Below are 23014 nucleotides of genomic sequence, written 5' to 3' on the forward strand. Positions count from 1 at the left end.
GCCTGTGCAGAAGCGCACACACTCATCGGAGCTGTGGTGCGTCGGGGGGGCGGTGGGGGCTCTGCAGCAGTGGGGGCCAGGGGTCCAGAGGGGGCCATGGACAGCAGCTCCGGGGGGCCCTGCGGTCCCATGATGCGACTGCCCGTTTGGCCTCCATTCTGATCTGATCATTGGGCCCTAGGGCCCACAATCGGATCAGCCCGATATCGCCCACTTCAATGTGAGCATATCGGGGAGAGATCCGCTGGTTTGGCGACAAATAAGGAGATCTCCCTGTGTATGGCCACCTTTAGGCCTTGTGTCTCCATCTTGTCCTTATGTATATTGCCCTGCCATATCTACCAGCCCTCACTATCCTGCCTGTAAGCAGTAGTGTAACTAGAACCAAGTATTTTTGCACTTGTGTGCCTGGGGTCAAAGCAAATAGCTACTACCGATGGAATAATAGTCCCCGAAAAAGCCAATATATATGTAAATCCCTGGGATTGGAATCAATAAAGGGGAAAATAAATCCTGGGGAAAATAGCAGCAGTTTTACTTTTCAGCTAGAAAATCGCTAGCGCATGTATCAAAAATTGGAGAGGGGGGCGTTAATAATCCTTAATAAACTGCAGTAGTGGGGTCATAATATTGGCACAATTCTAACCAAATTGTCCATTACCTGCTGGTGTGCTAAGTGTGCAAATGGATTTCTGACCAGACTCTTTAAGGTAGGGATGCACCGAATCAACTATTTTGGATTCGGCCGAACCCCCGGATCCTTCTCGAAATATTCACCGAATACTGAACCGAATCCTAATTTGCATATGTAAATTAGGGGTGGGAAAGGGAAAACACGTTTAACTTCCTTGTTTTGTGACAAAAAGTCAAGCGATTTCCTTCCCCACCCCTAATTTGCATTTGCAAAATAGGATTCGGATTCGGCCGGGCAGAAGGATTTGGCTGAATCCAAATCCTGCTGAAAAAGGCAGAATCCTGGCCGAATCCCGAACCGAATCCTGGATTCAGTGCATCCCTACTTTAAAGAGTCTGGTCAGAAATCCATTTGCACACTTAGCACACAAGCAGGTAATGGACAATTTGGTTAGAATTGTGCCAATATTATGACCCCACTACTGCAGTTTATTAAGGATTATTAACGCCCCCCTCTCCAATTTTTGATACATGCGCTAGTGATTTTCTAGCTGAAAAGTAAAACTGCTGCTATTTTCCTCAGGACTTATTTTCCCCTTTATTGATTCCAATCCCAGGGATTTACATATATATTGGCTTTTTCGGGGACTATTATTCCTTCACTTCTTGGATACCTTTAAAGCCCATGTTAAAAACACTTCACTTTATTAATCTTTAGTTGAACGCTCTTCGCTTTATTGCTTTTCAGTTTATTCTATTGAATTTCTAGTTCTCTCATGTTTTCAGGTGAAAAGCTGAGGGCGCTAACATAACCGCTTCTATTCCCATTTGTTCAACGTAACAAACATTCGAGTCCCCACAATGTGTCTGTATGATCAGAAGCGCAGTTGCCCCTAGAAGCTCTTCGGGAGAGTTCCATGTTTTTCATACACCACAAAGTGTATATCAGCCTCTTCTTTACCACCTTCACCAATATATCAGCTGTACGTAATATATATTTTTATAGAGAGCGATGTAAAGGGCTGTCGTTTCTCTTTAAAACTCAAAACAATAACTGGTTACAGTGATAATCAAAAGTCGGGAGGGGGTAATTTTTTCTTTAATTATAGATGATGACATTTAAGATTCTGTAATTTTGGATTACTCTGGCATCTGTTTTCAAGTACAGAGAGAATTACAAAAGTCCATATGGTCTAAAGGATTGAACTTACCCTTCCCTGCCCAAAACAATTCATACAGAAAGTTTGGCACACCCAGCTTCTCCACAATCAGCAAAGTCAGCAGCTTATTGGCCCATTTATGGTGCCTTTTAGCCTGTCTCACCTATACTGGTTTGAACATCTAGTGAGACATGGACCACTTTAGCTTGTTGCAGTATCTCTAATGACTAAGCAATGAAGCTTCTGGTCTTCTTATTCCTTTGCCTGCAGATCACAATCCCCTGCCTGCACCCTCAGACTAGAGCGCTGCATCAGGTTAGGTGCCTGCAGAATACCCACAAAAAGGATGGTTTTCAGATGGATAATTCCCAATTGCCTGACTGTGCCTGTCGTCTGCAGGTTTCCTTCCTGGGTATCTGGATATCTAATCTGGGCATTTGGTCTTTCCACTCCATCACAAGAGAGAATTTTATTTGTTGGTCTGCTTCTGGAGTGACGTCACTTACGGTAAATAGCAAATAGTCATGGGTCAAAATTAACCACAGCTGGGGTCAAGCAGGAGGAGATCAGGGACAGGAACAAAGCATTTAGGTAGACCTGAGACAGGTTGCTAGTCAATTGTCCAGGGAGGTCCAGATTTGTGGCAAGAGCACTGGTGATGAGCAAATCTGTCCGGTTTCGCTTTGCAGAAAAATTTGTGAAACTGCGAAAAAATTTGCAAGCTGCGAAAATATAGCAAAACACATTGAAGTCAATGGGCGTTTTTACACATACATTTTTTTTAAGCATTCAACAGTTTTTCTTACTCAAAATGTAGTTGTGCAAAAAGTTAGTGGGCATTTTTTCCTATGGTGACTTTTTTGTCCAAATGCATTAAAGTCAATGGGCGTCAAACAAGCGAATCTCTAAGTCTTTGGCCACCTTAATGCTGGCCCAACCAATGAATGGAACGTCTCACGTTCACAGGCGCCATCTTCTTTCTTCAATCTTTTTCAGAAGTTTCAGCGCATTCGCAGTTGGAGTAAATTTCCGGTCTAGAACCACTTTGCATGCGCCGAAAGTCACAAACATTTCTGTGAAATTTTGGGAAATTTATGTGACTTTCGCCACATGCGCAATTGTTCAGAACCAGAAATTTACTCCAACTGCGAATGCACCGAAACTTCCAGCAAGACAAGAAGATTACCGGAAAAGAAGACAATGGCTGCCGTGAACTCCAAGGCCAGAATCTGCACGGAGGGGTGAGTAAAAAAATTAGGGACATTTGCCCGGGGGGGGGGCAGGTAGGCTGGGGGAGGAGGGAGGGGGGGTCTACCCGGGGGGTCTACCCAGGGTAGGGGGGGTTTAATTACAGGTTGAATTCTCCCTTAAAGTCAATGGCCATTTTTTTCTTATGGTGAATTTTTGTCCTATTGCAATAAAGTCAATGGGTGTTTTTTCTTATGGCGACTTTTTATGTCCTAATGCATTAGGGCAGAGTCACACGCTCAGATTCGGGGAGATCCAGTCGCCCAGCAATAAATTGCCTCTTCTTCTGTGATTTAGATTATAGCCACTGGGAGGCAGTTTGGGGAGATTAGTCGCCTCAAAGAAGGCTCCTGGAAGACAAATACGGCCCTGGTCTGCCCCACTGGACCTAAACAACATTTAACAATCATAAAAACATTGGGAAAATACTCAGATAAACACAGATAAGGCTTGTGCGTGGAACAAAGTACATTTGTTACCTAAATTCAACCTTTTCTTTAAGTAGAATAAGATTTTTCAAAATTGCATGAAAATAAAAATATTTTTGTATGAAATTGCTGGATTTTCAGTTGGCAATTGAATGTTAGAGAGCCACCAGGTCAAAGTACAGTCCATACAGTAGCTGGGCCAATGTATTAGTGAGACTCTTGGTTGGTAGAAAGTGGAATGAGGCAGTGGAAGGCTGTTTTGATGGAGGTTCTCTGATTAGATAGAGGTTTATTTGTTTTAGTTGGATCCAAAGGGGTCTTATTCAAAGCCAATGGCCTGGCCAGTGACAACTCTGTAATAACAAATACTGATTTATCTGCTGGTTGATCATTCCGGGGCAACTGGTTTTTAATGCTGTGAGGTCTGGGGATAACAGCTGCCTGTTGAAACACATCTCACCCTTCAAAATAAATACATCATCTCTGTCCTATCAGCAGACACCATGCAAAGGAGTTCTCTCGGCCGCTCCTGATTCATTGGGGAACCGGTTCCTCTGGTGGAAGATGGCTGGATCTAATTGCTTATTTGGAGGATGGGGTGGTGCTGTGATAGAGAGGAAAACTTTGTTGTGCCAGGGCCAGCAGTGACACATGGTAATGGGGAGGCTACAGTAAAACAATTACAAACAACCAGGGATTATTTACATCGATGCCTCCAGTCCCCCCTAGTTGTGTGTTTGACGCTTGTAGGAATAAAGTAATTATTAGCTGCACAGGTGGAGACATCCTGCTGACTTAAATTAGTATCTAATAACAACATTATGGCCTGGCCCTTCCATCCTGCTGAGCAATAGGTGCAGGGCAACATGACCACCTAATTAGTAAATCATTCTATTTTATTTCTTTCAGTGTTTTTGCCATTGGCCAATCAGGATGCATGATGTTGGGCAGTTGGGACCAAGGCAGCAGACAAAGGTAGTTCAAATTTAACTCTTATGAACGGGGGCTACTTGAACTCAGTGTGGATAACACATGTATGAAATCTGTATGTTTCATGTATAAATAAAATTTTACTACAGTATGTATGTATGTATGTATATTTTATTTGTATAGCGCTCCTTGAGGGCAAAGCACTGTACAGCGAAACAATAAATTAGTAGTGACAAACAAGGGGTCACTGCAATAATAAGTAAAAATAAGTGAATTATTAGAAATACAATTCATATAAATATAAAATATAATTACAATATAGATTAAGTGCTCAGTGTCAAGGAGACAAAACGATTTAGGACCCTAACCCGAAGAGCTTAGAGTCTAAATTGGAGGTAACTTACAAACACAATTCGGAGGGGTATTAATTGCTGTAGGTTACAGTGGGTGACATTGCCATATAAGTGCCAGTTCAGGAGTTATCCAGGTGTTCCCAGAGGGAGTCTTTGAGTTTAATTCTAAAGACATTGAAGGAGGACTCTTTGAGGAGAGTTTCGGGAATGACATTCCAAATATAAGGAGTCGCAAGAGAGAAGGGTTTGACGTGGGAAACAGCAGTAGTAGTGGGGGGTACAACCAAGAGGTTGCTCTGAGAGGAGCGGAGGTTTTCGGGCAGGAACATATAGAGAAACACGAGATGCAATTTAATTAGGTGCAGAGGAGTGAAGGGTTTTGAAGGTTATGAGGAGGAGTTAATAAGTTATTTTTTGTTTTATAGGAAGCCATGATAAGGACTTCAGCAGCGGAGGGGCCTGTACCTTTGGATGAGAGGAGGATAATTCTTGCAGCAGTGTTTAATACAGACTGTAGGGGGGAGAGATGGGAGTTAGGGAGGACAGTTAGTAGAAGGTTACAGTAATCTAGTCGGGATAGGATGAGAGCATGCATGAGCGTCTTGGATGTATCAGGTGAAAGGAAGGGACGGATTTTGGCAATATTGCGTAAGAAAAAGTGTCAGGTTTTGACAGTGCTGTTTATATGATCAGAGAAGGAGAGAGAGAAGTCAAAGATTACTCCCAGACAGCATGTTGAGTTTTTCATGGGTCACCATAGGACCATTTACAGTTAGGGTTGCCACCTGGTCAGTATTTCACCGGCCTAGCTGGTAAATGACTTGTCAGGCCCAGGGTTGGTGGCAGAAATGTACTTTCAATATATTTGCCAGTAAATTAGTAATTCCCTTTTGGCCCATCCATTTAGGCACAGATCCACCCCAGTTTGTCTTCCATTGCAGGTATCTCACCATCTTCCCCATCACATCATAGTCCCACGGTCTACTCCACACTTCACTGATGTCCCACATCATTGTCCGGGCTGGTTTTATGTTTTTAAAAAAGTAATCTCTCAAATTTAGCGATCTTTCAATTTTTGTCCCCTAAACCCAAAGTTAATGAAGCACTAATAAGACACTGAACATGACAATTCCATAGAAATATGTCCACTGTCCAGTCATAGTTGCATTGTGGTGTTACAGCCATGACAATCCCATCCCCTTTGGCCAGTCTGAACCCCCAAGCTTGGGCCTCATAGTTTTCCCTAAAATTTTCTGATGCTGAGTGCTTATTGTGATTTGGCACAGGCGTGGAGAGGACACAGTTAGAGAAGGGAGTATCTTGTAGTAGGTTGTGGACCACGGCAATCCACTACAGTGTGACATTGATCTTGTTTTTTGTTGGGGAGCAGGTTGAATTCACTAAAATATAGTTGTGTGTTCACTTTCTGGTTGTAGGGGACACAAAGTATAAGAGTTAGAAGGCACTTTTAGTGCCAATTAAACACACAAATATTGGTGTGTTTAAAATGAAGTCATAACTTCCTTAGTATGACGAGTAATTACACTCTCATGTGCAGCAACTACTCCTCAACAGCCCCATTCTTCATAATAGAATCACTTACATATTATTAGATCTACAGTCAAACCTCAATTTTATGCCCTCTCATTTTATGTTTTTCTACAATAACTTAAATCCCTTCACGTTCTAATGCATTTCAATGGGGGGGGGGGGGCATTTCCTGGATTTTGTGTCTAGTTTTCTGCATTTCTCATCAAATTTTTGGCCATTTTCATCAAAACTCCCCGTTTTCCCCCTTGAATGTTCATTTTAAGTCCTTTTTTACAGTTTATACCATTTTTACAGGAAATTCCAGATTTTTCTTTTTTTCCCCTGATTTTAAACTTTTTTTCTGCAGTGCCCTAGAAATCGTAAATTCAGGGTTTAACTTGTAGACCCCAACCGGGGGCAAAAATTTTTTTAAAAAAATTAGAATATCGAAATTTATCATGTACTGTCTCAAATTAGACCGACTATTCACCATCTAAAACCTGCCAATTGCTGTTTTAGCCTATGGGGGACCTCATAGAACCTACTTGAAATTCTTTTTTGAAAATACTTCGAATCAATTAGGATCCGAATTTAATTTGAACGATCAAATACAGCCTTTTCACTTGAATTTAAAAGAAAATCAAATAAAATCAATAAAAACCTGGGAACTGATTTTTATTTTAAATGTGTGGCGTTCTGATATAAAGAAGCGCTAACCTGGTACAATAATTCAGGGTTTGACTGTAGTTATTGAAACACCTAAGCACATAGATATATTTATTTTTCTGTATAATTTATAATAACTATACCCAGGGTCAGACTGGGGGCCCATCGGGGCTGCAGTTTCAGGGCCCCCCTCCGGACCGGACCTCCTCACCCCGCTGCAACGTGTGCTGGTGCATGTGTGCAATGTGGTTTTGCCACCACCGGCCCATATAAGGGAGGTCGCAGCCTGCCTGCTGACTATTCTACGCTCTCCAATCCTAATCCTAGCCTGTCTGACCATTCCTTGAACTCTGCCTGCACCAACCTGGTCTGTCTGACTATTTTCCAACTCTGCTTGTGCTGGACCACTCCTTGGTATAACGATCGTGCCCCTGGTTCATTCAGAATCTTTTGCTTGGCTCCTCTCTTATTAAGACCTGGCGGCAGGCCCGGATTTGTGGAAAGGCCACCTAGGCCCGGGCCTAGGGCAGCAGGATTTTAGGAGTCCAAGCTATGCTTCACAAAGCCAAGGTCAAGAAGGTCAATTTGGTTCCTAAACATGGAGTCTCCCATCATGTTCAGAACATTGAACATTCAGGACCTTGTTCCACCTCATGGAAGCCACCAATGTCCTACTGCCTTGGCATTAAAATAAGGCTTAGGAACTTGTTTATATCCTGTGCTATGTTATTTTCTATAACTCACACTGAGCCAAACTACCAGCAATATGTTTACTCCTATGAAATGTAATTTAATGAGAATTTCTATGGACCTGAGATAACCAGTGCCGGATTTGCCACAAATCTGAGCCTTGAGATAACAAAACTGTCCCTTTCTCCAATACAATACCGCTGATGTATCTTTACTCCATTTGTAAATGAACTTAGGGAATTGTGACCAGAATAAGTCACAAGGCTTTTAATTAACTCTCTGAAAAACAGGATTGCATGTGTATTTAGGCTCTGAAATCTCACAATCTTATGAAAACTACAAATCCGCACATATTCAATAAAATTGTCAAAAAATCCAAATACCGTGACGCCCGAAAACTACAAAATCTTTGGATTATTGCACGAAACCCATCGCAGAACCGGATATCTTCCACACATCTCCCATTGACTCATAGATGAATTCAGTAGAACTCAGTTGGAGTCCTTTAAAACCCTTGAGGTTTAATAAATTCCGAAAAATTAGATATTTTTTTCCACTAAAAAATTGTGTTTTACTCCAATGAGATAAATTTTTAAGTTTGACAAATAAACCCCTAAAAATTAATTTAAAGATGAACCACCCCTTTTAGCAGTAATAACCAATCCATAGCCCCACCAGGACTGAAACTACAACTTTCCGCTCAGCCTCTGGTAGGATACTTGGGGCTGCAGCTCAACATAATCTCAAGGGTCACATGTTGCATTTTCCAAGTGGTCCCTGTGATGCTAAAAGGGCATTTTATTACCACGTGTGTGGGAGAAGAAGCCATGCAACCCAATAAAAAGGATGAAAAATGAGATCTTTATTTATGTAATGCTTTATTTATTTATTTATTATTGTCTACGGGAAGTGGTGACAGGCATATAATGGTGTTATGCCCATCACAGTCCATCCGGGTGCCCTAATCCATAGGGATAGCCATAGTCTGAGCCGCAAAGGCCTGTTGCAAAGAGCTACTGTTATTCCATTGTGTATTTTGAATGGCGGCTCCTTCACATCTTGGCTTTTATTCTCTCACATAACTGTCATTTCTGCTCTTTACTTTTTGAGATTCCTCTTTCCTCTCTTCTTCTTCGTCTTCCCTTGGTTCTGTTTGGTCTCATTTGCTTTCTGAGCTGCATTGTTCATATTATCAACTACTTCTTTCTATTTATGAACTTCTGGTTCATCTGTTTCCTCAATCAATATCTCAACCTGTTCTGTTCTTTGTATTTCCTTGACACCTAAAACATGAAATAGATCAGTACAGAGTATCTTCCCGCGTGCTAAGGCACCTGTCATTGTTCTTTGTCATCGTTATCAACAAACAGAGCTGTCGGCAATTGGGGATAAACAGGAGCAGCTACACTGAGCCACGCACATAGTGGGTCTATATAGGAAGAGTGGGGGATATCAGGGTTAGTAGGGAAAGGTGGCAACAGTAAGACAGGATAATAGTAAGTTTTTATATTAGTGTCACCAGCCATGTAATCTTTTATCTCTCGTTGGAGTACAAATGTAAGTCATGTCAGTCTCAGAGGCTAGAACTATATTTTTTTATTTCACTTATGTTCCCCTTAAAGGAGAAGGAAAGTCTTTTTGCAATTGGGGGTGCCAAATGTTAGGCACCCCATGTGATTGTATTGACTTACCTGAAACCCCGGGCCGTTGCTCCTATCAGCAGAAAACTGCACCGGCCTGGGGTTAAACCAGTGAGCACCACAGAGAGATTTTCTTCTGGCTTCTTCTTTCTTCAAATTTCCCGGGGCAGACGCATGAACAGTAGAACGAAATAGCCAACTTTTTAGTTAATGTTCGGCTTTCACTCTAATGCGCATGCGGAGCCGCGAGAAGAAAGAGGAAGACGGCAGAGGATCGCTCAGTGGTGCTCACTGGTATAACCCCGGACTGGGGCAGTTTTCTGCTGATAGGAGCACCAAGCTGGGGTTTCAGGTAAATCAATACAATCACTTGGGGTGCCTAACATTTGGCACCCCCAAGTGCAAGAACACTTTCCTTCTCCTATAAATTGAATCGATGAGGGTACTACTAGCTCAGGTTGCACTTTTAGTCTCCCCTAACCTGCCATTGTATTAGTCTGGCTGACCTAATATGCCTACTCTCAACCTTCAGCTCATTTCTTCTTCTCTCTTAGTTTGTACTTACTTTCTTCTGTTTCTTTTCTCTGTATCAGCACAGCTCTCATGAGGGGGATCAGTCTTTATAGTAGACACTACAGTAGACTCTGTAGGTATTTATATCCCTTCAGTTCCTATTTCTTTAATAGGAGTATCTTCCTTTGTCTCAGGGTCTACATCTGGCTTCTGTATTTTGACTCCTAAAGAGTAAAAGTTCAACAGTTCAGTTCATTCAAGCAATGGGTTTACTATAATAACAGGGGCAGAGATTGCTTGGAGACAACCCATAGTAATTAATTCCTCCATTTAATTGATATATAAATAATCATATGATTGTTTTCTTTTATCTACCTGCAGTTTAAGCCTTGTTTAAGCTGCCATTGCCTAAGGTTGTCTGACCACAGCCTTCCTTATCACCCCTCAGCCCTTCTGTTTTGTTACAATCTCATTACAAAAATGTATAAGTGGGCATGGCATCATGGCTTAAGAAATGTTAGAATTCTCTTACTATTACACCAGATTCTTTTTTTATTGTTAAAGAAAAAAACAATGAAGGTGTTATTTTATTTTTGGATCAAAATCCAAAAAAACTCACTATTTCCTGAAAACCACTCCAACCAAATCCGCGTGGACCCTTTCCCCCATTTATCAATACATTTTCACAAATTTTATCTTGTGCAGAAAAAGTCAATAAAATCGTTAAAAAATCGACACCCTACAATTTTTTCAGATTTTGCACTCGTAACCTACCTTTTTTTTAGTGAAATTGCCTGAAAGCTATTGACTTTTACATGTTTTTGGCTATTTGGCAGGTCTGAGTTGAAGTACGTTTTTCATCTGACTTTTAACCATTGGACTTTAATAAATCTCGAAAAAAATTGTATTTCCAACCAGAATAATTTGGAGCTTAATAACCTAACCATAAATGTGAGTTCCTCCAAAAAGTAGGACAGCAAGTAAAAAAATAAAAAATATTTATTAGGACATGTTGGCAAAGGCCCTACATGTTTCGTCCCTGTTGGGGCACTTACTCATAGGTTATAAGTAAGTGCCCCAACAGGCACAAAATGTGTTAGGCCTTTGCCAAAATGTCCTATAAATATTTTGTATTTTTTTTACTTGCTGTCCTACTAAATGGAAGAACTCACATTTATGGTTATGTTACTGTGTTCATACTCCTTTGGACTGGCGTGAACTGTGAGTATCCCCTCCTGCCTACATTAGTTTTCTTTTTTTCAATTTTTGAAATTGGATTTATTTTGGTAGTACTTATATTGACTTTGTGCACCATTTATTTTTGTAATTAATAAATAACCCCCTGACTTTATAGAGGCAACACCTTTCTATCCATATTGACCTATTTCAGAGGTTTATAGCATAAAAAAAAGCCACATACAAAAAAAGCGGTAACTTTTTTTACCTTCTACAACGATTTGGAGGCAACGCAGCTCTTCCTCGGCTTCTCTTAAATCTTTTACACGTTTGTTACTAGGAGAGAAATAAAAAAATAATTAATATTTTTAGTAAATAAAATTTATAGCAATTTTAACGGGAAGTTATGAAGACCAGCACTCACTACAAGCTTTGTTTGGCTTTATAGAATAATGAGACTATGTCATTATATTGGCAAATATATTCTTGAGGTCTGAAGAACAATAACATGAATGTAACTCAGTTTATACATATATAGAAGTCACACTATTTAAGTGTAGTAACCCATAGTAACAAATGAGCAGATAGCATATATTGGTCTCTTTAAAGCAAAGATCTCATTGGTTGGTATAGAAGTACTCACCAGAATCTGATGCATAAAGCCAGGACTGAGATAATAAATAATCCAATGCATCCACCAGTAACACGGATTAGAAGATGAATAGGGATATCTGAAACACAACAAACACATATGTAAGTGATTAATATAAACATGTAAGTACTAGAGAAGTTTAAGGCGAGGGGTCTAACATAGATTTTTCATCATATAAAAGGCTTTAAAAGGCCCTTGCTAGAAAATTTTCAATTTAAAATGGAAATATTACATTATAATTAGTATTCAAGTGTGATGTTAAAGGGGTTTTCCCCTTTTGAACTTTTAGAATGATGCAGTTTGTTCACATTTTTTTATTATTTGTCTTTTCTTAGTTATTTCGCTTTGTATTCAGCAGTTCTCCAGTTTGCAATTTCAGCAGACTGGTTTCTATGATCCAAATTCCCCTAGCAACCATGCATTAATTTGAATAAGAGACTGGAATATGGATAGGAGAGGCCTGAGTAGAAAGATGAGTAATAAAAAGTAGCAATAACAATACAATTGTAGCCTTACAGAACTTTTTTATGGGGTCAGATACCTCCATTTGGAGCCAGAAAGAGTCAGAAGAAGAAAACAAAAAAATAAAAAACAATGAAAAATAAATAATGAAGACTAACTGAAAAACATTGCTTAGAATTGACCATTCTAGAACACACTAAAAGCCAACTAAAAGGTTCAAATGAAGTGAAGCATGAAGGAGATCAATAGAAGAAGTAGCCCAAAATAATAAATAAAAGAGACAGATAAATAGACAGAAATCTTACCAATTCCAATTACACTGATGCTGCCAGTAATCTGGGTGGGATGCCAATCTGGAGGAAAAAGAGAATTCAATGACTTGAGGAAAGAACATTTAAGTTCAGTGAATCAATAAATGGACAGGAATAAAATATAAAGAATAATATGAAGTGCTACAAGGGGGGAAGCTGATGGTCTCCTGAGATGGAGATAAAAGGATAACAACAGAGACTCAGTATATAATAATGATTCTATTACCTCTTAATTCCTTAGTATAGGTTGTTGTAACTGCTGCCTCTTGATCATTGGGTCCTATAAGGAATAAATAAACACAATTAACTTAGACATTACAATTAAATGAATAAAATATATATAAATATATGCTGTATACACACTATCCCACAGTTGAAGACTCTTTATCTAAAACCTTCCCAATTATATGCACTACCTATCACATTTCCTCATAGAAAAATATGTAAATATAAGTCAGGATACATTACCATCCAGTCTGTGAACTGGGAAGCCCGTAGCAATAAAGGTAAAATTGATTAAATATAGAAAAATAAAGATTTGGGTGAAGATAAAACTCTGCATAACTGCTTCGTTCAATCTCCTGCTCCAACTGATGATTGTGTTGTTGTTACTGGTCAGGATACAGGATGGTGTCACATGACTGTGCATTGTGAAGTCATAGCCTGCATTGTGATGTCAGGGCTGCAGTATGGCTGGTAACTGACACATTACAGTTATATAGAATGGCAAAAGGATATAAGAATACAAGCTAGGGATGGTGTGTGTGAATAAAATACATAAATACATTTATAATTGTATTAATATCATTATAGGTGTTATTTTACTTTCCTGTGTAATGTTATTTAGAAAATACATTATATTTAATCTTTCACATTGAGATTACAGGAGCCTGTGCATTGTGTATAATACTGAGTTGCTAATAGTTACTATATATTACACTAAGAGACCAACACACACTTTTTAACAAAACTATTTATCCCATAATGACATAATGGGGATGATACTGGGATTTGTAGGTGTTGGACAGATCTGATATACACCACAGTTATGGTTTCTACTATTAACACCCTCTGCCTACGATATACACTCTGTCCCACAATTACACCCCATCCACTGACATCTTGTCTTACTATATACACTCTGTCCCACAATTACACCCATCCACTGACATCTTGTCTTACTATATACACTCTGTCCCACAATTACACCCATCCACTGACATCTTGTCTTACTATATACACTCTGTCCCACAATTACACCCCATCCACTGACATCTTGTCTTACTATATACACTCTGTCCCACAATTACACCCCATCCACTGACATCTTGTCTTACTATATACACTCTGTCCCACAATTACACCCATCCACTGACATCTTGTCTTACTATATACACTCTGTCCCACAATAACTGTACCCTCCCGACTCCATCTTGCATTACTGAATACACTGAAACTCAAAGTCCTTCCAAAAATGAGAGATAAATCTATCTGAGAATAAATATAAATACAAGATACATTACCATCCAGTCTGTGAACTGGGAAGCCCGTAGCAATAAAGGTAAAATTGATTAAATATAGAAAAATAAAAATTTGGGCGAAGATAAAACTCTGCATAACTGCTTCGTTCAATCTCCTGCTCCAACTGACGATTGTGTTGTTACTGGTCAGGATACAGGATGGTGTCACATGACTGTGCATTGTGATGTCACAATGCTAATCCATGTCAGGGCTGCAGCAATGGGATAGATAGATAAATGAATGTAAATAAAATCCATTAATAAATATGCAAGGCCACAGGCTGCTTTTCTCCATGTCAAGGTTTTTTTTTCATATTACAGTACCTACAAAGTGCCAAATCTGAACCAGACCTAAAACAATACTGATTCCATTCATATTATACACGCAGGCGTAGTAACCCCTAGCAACCAATGGGACTTCAGCTTTTCCTGCTCAAAGAGCCGATCCCCCCATAGGGTAAGGATCGTTTGCTTTCAGTTGGAACCATCTACTACTAAGTCTGGAAATGTGAAACTCCAGGGACTTATCCTATATTTTAGTGCAATGTACATTGTTGATGTGGTTCAGTACCGACCATCCAGAGACCCTATTTCAGCACTGAGATCTTTATTTTATTGATGAACTACATCTCCCAACTGGCTTGGCTAGCAATGCTACTGATACTACTATTCTTAGTTATAAATAAAATCTCTGCCTTGCTAAGGCCTTCGGTCTCGTGTTTTTATATGGTCATGAAACGCCTCGGTAACTTATAATATCCTTATAATTTACAAGAGGGGGTACTTTATTCACTATATAATACACAAAAGCAATGAATATCCTGAAAATGATATCCTTAGTGATATCTTAGTGATGTCATCAGTTATACTAATTGGAGCTTAGTGATGTCATGTTTGTCACACGACTCACTTAAACTTGTGTATTATAATAAATAAAGTTCTCCTTGTTGGAAAATATGAGGATATTAGAAGTAAAAACACAAAATAAGAGAACGCTCAAGCTCACCGCTCGTTCTCCAGCATCCCCACTGTTTCCAATGACAGAGAAATCTAAATAGATGGCACTTCTGGACAGTTTAATAAAGCAGGTTGCTGGAAAAACTTTCGGGATCAAATCAGATCAAAACCTATGATTAAGGGATTTGATCCCGAAACGCGTTAGGTTTTTCCAGCAACCTGCTTTATTAAACTGTCCAGAAGTGCCGTCTATTTTGATTTTTCTGTCATTGGATATTAGAAGTGACCTCGGGGTTCCATGACTTGTATACAGGCCCGGATTTATGGCGAGCCCTGTGATGTGAATAAAAGCCATTTGTGCAGGCGCCAAACACTTTCTCTCAAAGTGGCACAGCCCTCGCACACAACTTTCTAATAACAAACCTCTAATCTCACATATTTGGATACACAAAGTTCATCAGAGACCTTCAAACACAAGGACAAGACAGATTGGGAGTCTGACCCAGGTCAATGCAATCCCAGATAAATAAAGGACAGGAATCTGGAGATCTGCAGAGAAACCATCAAAAGATGGAGCTGAGGGAACAACTACGGAGGAGAACACAGATGGCAGCACAGTTAGGAAATTTAGTGCAAAGGGGAAGGCTCATCTATATCTCTGCATATCTCTTTACTGGAACAATATGCAGTTGTTGCTAGTGTTCTACTAAGCATAGCAACCAGGCTCCTTTGTGTAAAGAAGACTGAAAGAAGAATAGGATGAAATTACTGGTTTCCACGCATCACATCCAGTTATTTTTTAATTTCAGCTAAGGAAAAATGAGTATAGAAAGATCACTTAAACAGAAAATTGCTAAAAAAATAAAGACACCTCAAGGAGAATTTTAAATCGAATATTCATGTCTAAATCATAGTTAATTCTTCTTTTTGCCTAGAAATAATTGGCAGAAAAGTACTGTTTCTCATCTGTTTCCATGAAGCATGAAAAACCTACATTTCCCTTTCTACAGGGGCAGCTTCCAGTCCGGCTTTAATCATAATGTAAAGGGATCTCCCAGCTAAGAATCTGGGACATGTCATTGGATAAATGATCTCATCATTTTCGTTAATACATCTAATTTTTATTTAAAGCTGACCCAGTTCTGAACTCAGAAACAGAAATAAGGAATTAACTAGAGCTGATTGTACACCCTTCCTTACAGCACGTATCATAAGCTCCGAGTAGGGACAGCACGTATAGTAAAGCAAGAAGCTGTCTATAGTAGCAATGGGAAAATAATCTCTGGGACTGTGACTGGGGGATAGCAGGTATAGTAGGGATAGATGGTGTCTATAGTAACAGAGGGATAATAGTCTCTGGGAAGGGAGTGTGACTGTGGGATAGCAGGTATAGTAGGGAGAGATGGTGTCTATAGTAACAGTGGATAATAGTCTCTGGGAAGGGAGTGTGACTGTGGGATAGCAGGTATAGTAGGGAGAGATGGTGTCTATAATAACAGTGGATAATAGTCTCTGGGAAGGGAGTGTGACTGTGGGATAGCAGGTATAGTAGGGAGAGATGGTGTCTATAGTAACAGTGGATAATAGTCTCTGGGAAGGGAGTGTGACTGTGGGATAACAGGTATAGTAGGGAGAGATGGTGCCTATAGTAACAGTGGGATAATAGTCTCTGGGAAGGGAGTGTGACTGTGGGATAGCAGGTATAGTAGGGAGAGATGGTGTCTATAGTAACAGTGGGATAATAGTCTCTGGGAAGGGAGTGTGACTGTGGGATAGCAGGTATAGTAGGGAGAGATGGTGTCTATAGTAACAGTGGATAATAGTCTCTGGGAAGGGAGTGTGACTGTGGGATAGCAGGTATAGTAGGGAGAGATGGTGTCTATAGTAACAGTGGATAATAGTCTCTGGGAAGGGAGTGTGACTGTGGGATAGCAGGTATAGTAGGGAGAGATGGTGCCTATAGTAACAGTGGGATAATAGTCTCTGGGAAGGGAGTGTGACTCTGGGATAGCAGGTATAGTAGGGAGAGATGGTGCCTATAGTAACAGTGGATAATAGTCTCTGGGAAGGGAGTGTGACTGTGGGACAGCAGGTATAGTAGGGAGAGATGGTGCCTATAGTAACAGTGGATAATAGTCTCTGGGAAGGGAGTGTGACTGTGGGATAGCAGGTATAGTAGGGAGAGATGGTGTCTATAGTAACAGTGGATAATAGTCTCTGGGAACTGAGTGTGACTGTGGGATAGCAGGTATAGTAGGGAGAGATGGTGCCTATAGTAACAGTGGATAATAGTCTCTGGGAAGGGAGTGTGACTGTGGGATAGCAGGTATAGTAGGGAGAGATGGTGCCTATAGTAACAGTGGATAATAGTCTCTGGGAAGGGAGTGTGACTGTGGGATAGCTGGTATAGTAGGGAGAGATGGTGTCTATAGTAACAGTGGATAATAGTCTCTGGGAAGGGAGTGTGACTGTGGGATAGCAGGTATAGTAGGGAGAGATGGTGCCTATAGTAACAGTGGATAATAGTCTCTGGGAAGGGAGTGTGACTGTGGAATAGCAGGTATGATAGAATGAGAGGTGTAATGTTACTGATGTTACAGAAATTTGCTGCTGGATTCCTATTGTAAGGTTATAATAAAATATCGCAATTCATTTATTAGAGAGATCAAAGCCTACAGTGTAAGTTAAAACAAATCCCTCTGAAAAAGTAGATACATTCAACTGACTGCATTAAAACACAATACATTTATATATATAAACATAAGGCAGGAGCAACATATATTGAAGCAGCCATGTTTTCCTTTGCCCTCAGACTGGTTCCTGTTATGGCTAATTATTAAAATCCCATAATAATTGGCCCAGTAAGCCTCATTAAACTAATAAATGAATGTAAGATTGGAGACCCTGGTGCTCCCTGGAGCCTGCAATCTGTTTTATTAGATAATTATTTAAATGTCATAGAGCTGTGGGATGATTAAAGCTGAACGGTCCAATTTCAGCTCAGGCCATCAGATGGGTTTTAATCAGTCATAGGGTCACGTGTTGGATCACAGAGGGATGGGTTACTGTGTGGCATTTGCGTCTGGGGTCTGTCTGTCTAGTGCCCCGTTAGAAATCTGTCCTTATGGCAGGGCCAGAACCTGGGGTGTAACTACAGAGGAAGCAGACCCTGCGGCTGCAGGGGGGACCAGGAGACATAGGGGCCCCATGAGACCCTAATTAATATACAATTTTAATAAACATTGATAAAACAAGTCAACCATTATACATTTTGATGGCCTGAGAAATAATTTGCTGTAGGGCCCAGTAATATCAACTTTCACATACCTCCGCAGCGTGGCAATTTGTTGACCATGCCCATTTTTGTGACCACACCCCCTAATTATCATGTTCATTTTATAAAATGTGGCAGGTTATGAAAGTTTTAACACATTTCTGTGGTTTTTCTGTGTTATTACAGTTTTGCTAATGAAGGTGAATTGCCCTTTAAGCAGCAAGTCACAGTTTCTCCAAGAGACCTGCTTATCTTAAATTTTTACAATTGTTTCTTTGCTTATCTTAAATTGTTACAAAAGTATCTAAGTGCCCTTGCCACTTATTCTGGGCTTGTCAGGGGGAAGTCCGGACCAAGGAGGAAGCTCTAGACCAAAGTCCAAGTTCACGGTAACAGACAAGGGCTCAGGAACAAACATAGTCAAATGCAGGCAGGAGTTCAGAAGGCAGGCGGATAATTAGCAAAGTCAAGGTACAGGCAGGGTCAGGGTCAGGGTCCAGGAATGCACGGTGTACATAGCAAATTTCCTAGTTTCTTACCGGGTGCACACAAGTCCTCGGTGCAGATAGAGACAGGGGGAAGAGTGTGCACATGCGCGCACTTCCGCACAGGGGAGGGGGAAGTGGGGGGGCACAACTAGGGGCGCCGTAAAGACAGATCTGGCCCTGGGAACACCCATGAATGCTTGAAACAAATCCTATAGTCTGGCTGCTGGCATAGTCTGAACCGGCCTCCTGGAAGTCCTTTTATTTTGAATTTGGCGCCAAAACAAAGCGTCGTGACATCATCGCCTGAAACCACATCGCGACCATCGCAGTGGAGTCTATGGGAGACGGCCTTCCTGTATTTCGAAGCTTTCTGTACGATTCCAGATAACGGATCGCATACCTATACAGTGAAACCTCAATTTTACCTACCCTGATTTAAAGTTTTCCTGCATTTCATGCAATTATTTGTGGTCCCACTGATATACTGTATAATACATAATGTATTTCTGGGATTTTACATTTTTCCTGTATTTTTCTGGTCCCCTGTAAAATGTAAAAAGGGGGTTCTACTGTATTCTTGTTATCTATAAGGGGCATAAATATTCTGTAAATTAAATCCTGGTTTAATATACAGTGCTTAATGATGTCATCAATTATAATCGGTACTTAGTGATGTTATGTGTGTCGTATGACTATTTGTATTATAAACACTAATGTACCCTCAATCGATATTAGAAGTCACCTTGGGGTTCCATGGTCTATATAAAAGCACTGGGGGGTTCAATATCCGTCATAGAAAAGAGGGTCTGAACTAACAGTCCTAGGCACCTTGTCAGACAATATTTACAGTTTGCAGAATGTCTCAGTGTGTCCCATTTTGTACTGACAGAGCACATTGTACACTAAATGAATGTGTCTGCAGACAAATGATTTGGTATTAATCTCCGAGCCTTTCCAAGCTCCTCTCTCTCATAGACAAATACACACATTTCATTAAGATATCACTTATGACAGTGAGACAGACAGTACATGGGAAGCTGTATATCCATACAAGGTAACATACGGACTGTTTAAAGGGGAATGACAGGGAGTTTATACTACACTTTGTCAGTCCCTCGTTATCGATGTTGTCTGTCCTTGGACAGCTTAGACAGAAACATGGATTTTAGCGCCGTAAAGCCTGTCTCCCTACTTGGTATTAAGTCACGGCCATGCTCAGCTGCCCTGTTTTATCTCTTGCCAGACAAATAAAAGCAACAGCTCTCTACAAGCCACCCCTTCATATTCCAAAATCCTCAAATGCTTCCACAGTGGGTACAGGGGTCCAAGGGTGCCAGATTGGGGCAAATGCCAAAGGGGCTGCTGTAAGATGGCAGTGACCATTTATTGGGCATGTGCGGGGGGGCTGTTTGAGACTCTGTGTATTTAAAATACCGATTTTGAATCTCAGTCCAGACCTGGAGGGGTGAAATGATTGTGACCACTCCAGAATGAGCTAGACCACAGATTTATTTTGGCCCACAAAATAACTGAGCTTAAACCAGGGACATTTCTGTCTGAATTGTGCCCAATGCAACATCGTAACTAAGGGCAATAGCTCCACACATCCCGTTATCAAACGTTATTTTACCTTTGAAACCACATGTGGTCTAGCTGATAAAATGCCCACGTGGGCTAGCATATGTTGGGGAAACAACACAGATGGTCCAGGACAGAATCTCAAAACATAAATCAACCACAAGATGTGAGTAGGGATGGGCGAATTTGACCCGCTTCGTTTCCCCAATTTGCCGCTTGTGAAATCTCGCCAACGCCAATTAAAGTCTAAAAAAAAAATTGACACGTGTCTTTTTTTTTTTTTTTGACGTCTGACGCCATACAAGCCTATGGGCATAATTTTCCGCAGCGAAAAAATTCGCCCATCCCTAGACATGAGGAATAGAGGGAAATGTTTTGGATTAATAAATTGGAGCCTGTTGCTTGGGGAGGGGGGCAGGTTTCAACATAATTTTTGGAAACCAGTGGTATAGACAGACTTACGTGGGCCCCCTGCAAATAATATTTTGGGGGCCCCGATTGAGTTATTACTACAAGCTCAGGGTGGATATAGGGGCCCACTTTTACCCCAGGGACTGTTGTATACAGGTCATTCCACTTGTCCAAACAGAACTTTCTGTGTGACTAAACCAACCTATAGCCAATCATAACACTAAGGGGCAGATGTTTCAAGGGTCGAATTTCGAGGGGTTAAATCCCTCGGAATTCGACTGGGGAATAGAATCGAATAGGGAATTCGGGTGAATTTACGCGCTGGCGAATAGTCGAATGGGCGAATATTCGTCCAGCGAATAGTCGCACGATTGAATATTCGATTGAAGGATTTTCATTCGATCGAATGATCGATCGAATGATTGATCGAATGCCTTTTTATTCGATCAAAAATGTAGAAAAAAAGACTTTCCCATAGGCTTTTAAAGCAATTCGGTAGGTTTAATCTGGCGAATGATTTCTAAAAGAGACAGTACTTCGACTATCGAATGGGCGAATAGTCGCAGCGTTTTTTCGCTCGATCTATTCGAATCATTCTACTCAGGCGAATTTATGCCAATTCGATAGTCGAGGAGCACAAAAAACTCCTCAAAATTCGTTTTTTTACCCTCTATTCATTCACCCGAGCTTGGTGAATGTGCCCCTAACTATATGGGAATGAAAGTCACATATTAACCAGTGATCCCCTGTACTAGTCCCCTCCTGACTGTAGCACAGACTCTGCTCCCCTGTACTGATGCTCAGTGTGGCCATGTTTGTTTCCCATCCCTGCTGTGGTTGGAGTAAGGGAAGAGAGGTCAAAATAATTGACCCCTGGTTAATGTTTGCATTAGGGATCCAGGATTTGGTTCGGGATTCATCTAGGATTCGGCCTTTTTTAGCAGGATTCGGATTCGGCTAAACCCTTCTGCCCGGCGAACCAAATCGGAGTCCTAATTTGCATATTATGGATGGGGAGGGAAATCGCGTGACTTTTTGTCAAAAAACAAGGAAGTAAGAAATGTTTTCCCCTTCCCACCCCTAATTTGCAGATGCAAATTAGGATTTGGATTCGGTTTGGTATTCTTTTGCGAAAGATTCTGGGGTTCGGCCAAATTCAAAATAGTGGTTTCGGTGCATCCGTAGTTTGCATATCTCCTCCTTTAAACTTGCTTTAGGTGAAACCAATTCTAAATATGTGTTCAGCTTAATTGTCATCCAAAATGTGCAAACAAGGAGAAAAGCTCCAAAAAGCAAGCGGCACTAGGCTGGTTCTGCTGCACATAATATTAATGGATGTCCAGTGCTCCAGACAGCACATAAATCACAGTAAGAAATACCTTCACTAAACAGTCAGCCAGTGTGAAAATTGATGTGACTCTGCAAATGAGTAGCCAGAGAATCAGTGGCCAGGATAAGCATTGCAGGGATCTGCAGGGAAGAGATTCTATCATATGGAATAGACAGAATTAAAGTGTCTATATACAGATGCAGCCACTTTGGTTTGTCTGTTTGACACAGAATAACTAAACACAGATATCCCATTTATCTCATTTAACACAGAAAACTGTGACACAACATCCCATCTAATTAAAGCATTCACCATTGTGAACAATGGTGCTTTGGTATGCTAATGAAAAGGTTAAATGCATTAAATGAGTTAAGATAACTTTAGATAACACAGTTTCTTCAATTAACTCTGAGTCATGACGCATTTAACTCACAAATCCAAGTGGCTTCATCTGTAGTGTGTGCCTGAGTTCTGTCGTCCCCACAAGCCCTTTTGTTCCCTTTCATGTCGTGAGGCACAGAATGAGAGGAAAAAAACGGCTGATCTTTGGGGTGAAAAGTCTACTTTGAATTATGACAGGCTTTCAAAAAAAAAAAATAACAATTCAAGCATTCGCTATTGAAAAGTCATGAATTCATGTCATTTGCAAGGGAATAAACGTGCCGCACAGGCATAGGGAAGAATGTAGCCTCATATGAATTGGAAATGTACCTGGCTCTGATGTACGAAACAGTGTTTTATACTGGATGATAAACAATAATGTGCCTTATTGGCTCTTAAAGGGGAACTACCGCAAAAGTCAAAACTTAATATAAGCTTCAGCATACTGCAATAAGAAACTGTCTAAATACAATCAATTAAATATTCTGCATTGTTTCTGAAATAATCAAGTTTATCTTCACGATTCCTGTCTCAGCATCTGTTTCTCTTCATTCTGTCTTCACGCAGGAGCTGGGTGTCAAATCATCATTGACAGTTACATCCAATATATCTTATATCTTTTGCCTAGAAGATGTATTAGAGCTCACTCTATTAAAATCACCAGACATCAGGTCTCTCTACAT

General features: G+C 40.5%; 1 long non-coding RNA gene across 1 annotated transcript; it reads right to left on the minus strand.

Annotated features, from left to right (window-relative positions):
* Nucleotides 1-8374: 8374 nt before the first annotated feature.
* Nucleotides 8375-12674, minus strand: LOC121398321. The gene is made up of 6 exons (XR_005964247.1): nucleotides 12619-12674; nucleotides 12387-12434; nucleotides 11611-11698; nucleotides 11236-11303; nucleotides 9844-10015; nucleotides 8375-8921 (listed from the first exon to the last, which is right to left on the minus strand). It is a non-coding gene; the product is annotated as an uncharacterized LOC121398321 (long non-coding RNA).
* Between the last annotated feature and the right edge of the window lie 10340 nt (nucleotides 12675-23014).

Source organism: Xenopus laevis, chromosome 1S, assembly GCF_017654675.1.
Source record: "Xenopus laevis strain J_2021 chromosome 1S, Xenopus_laevis_v10.1, whole genome shotgun sequence".
NCBI classification, from domain to species: domain Eukaryota; kingdom Metazoa; phylum Chordata; class Amphibia; order Anura; family Pipidae; genus Xenopus; species Xenopus laevis.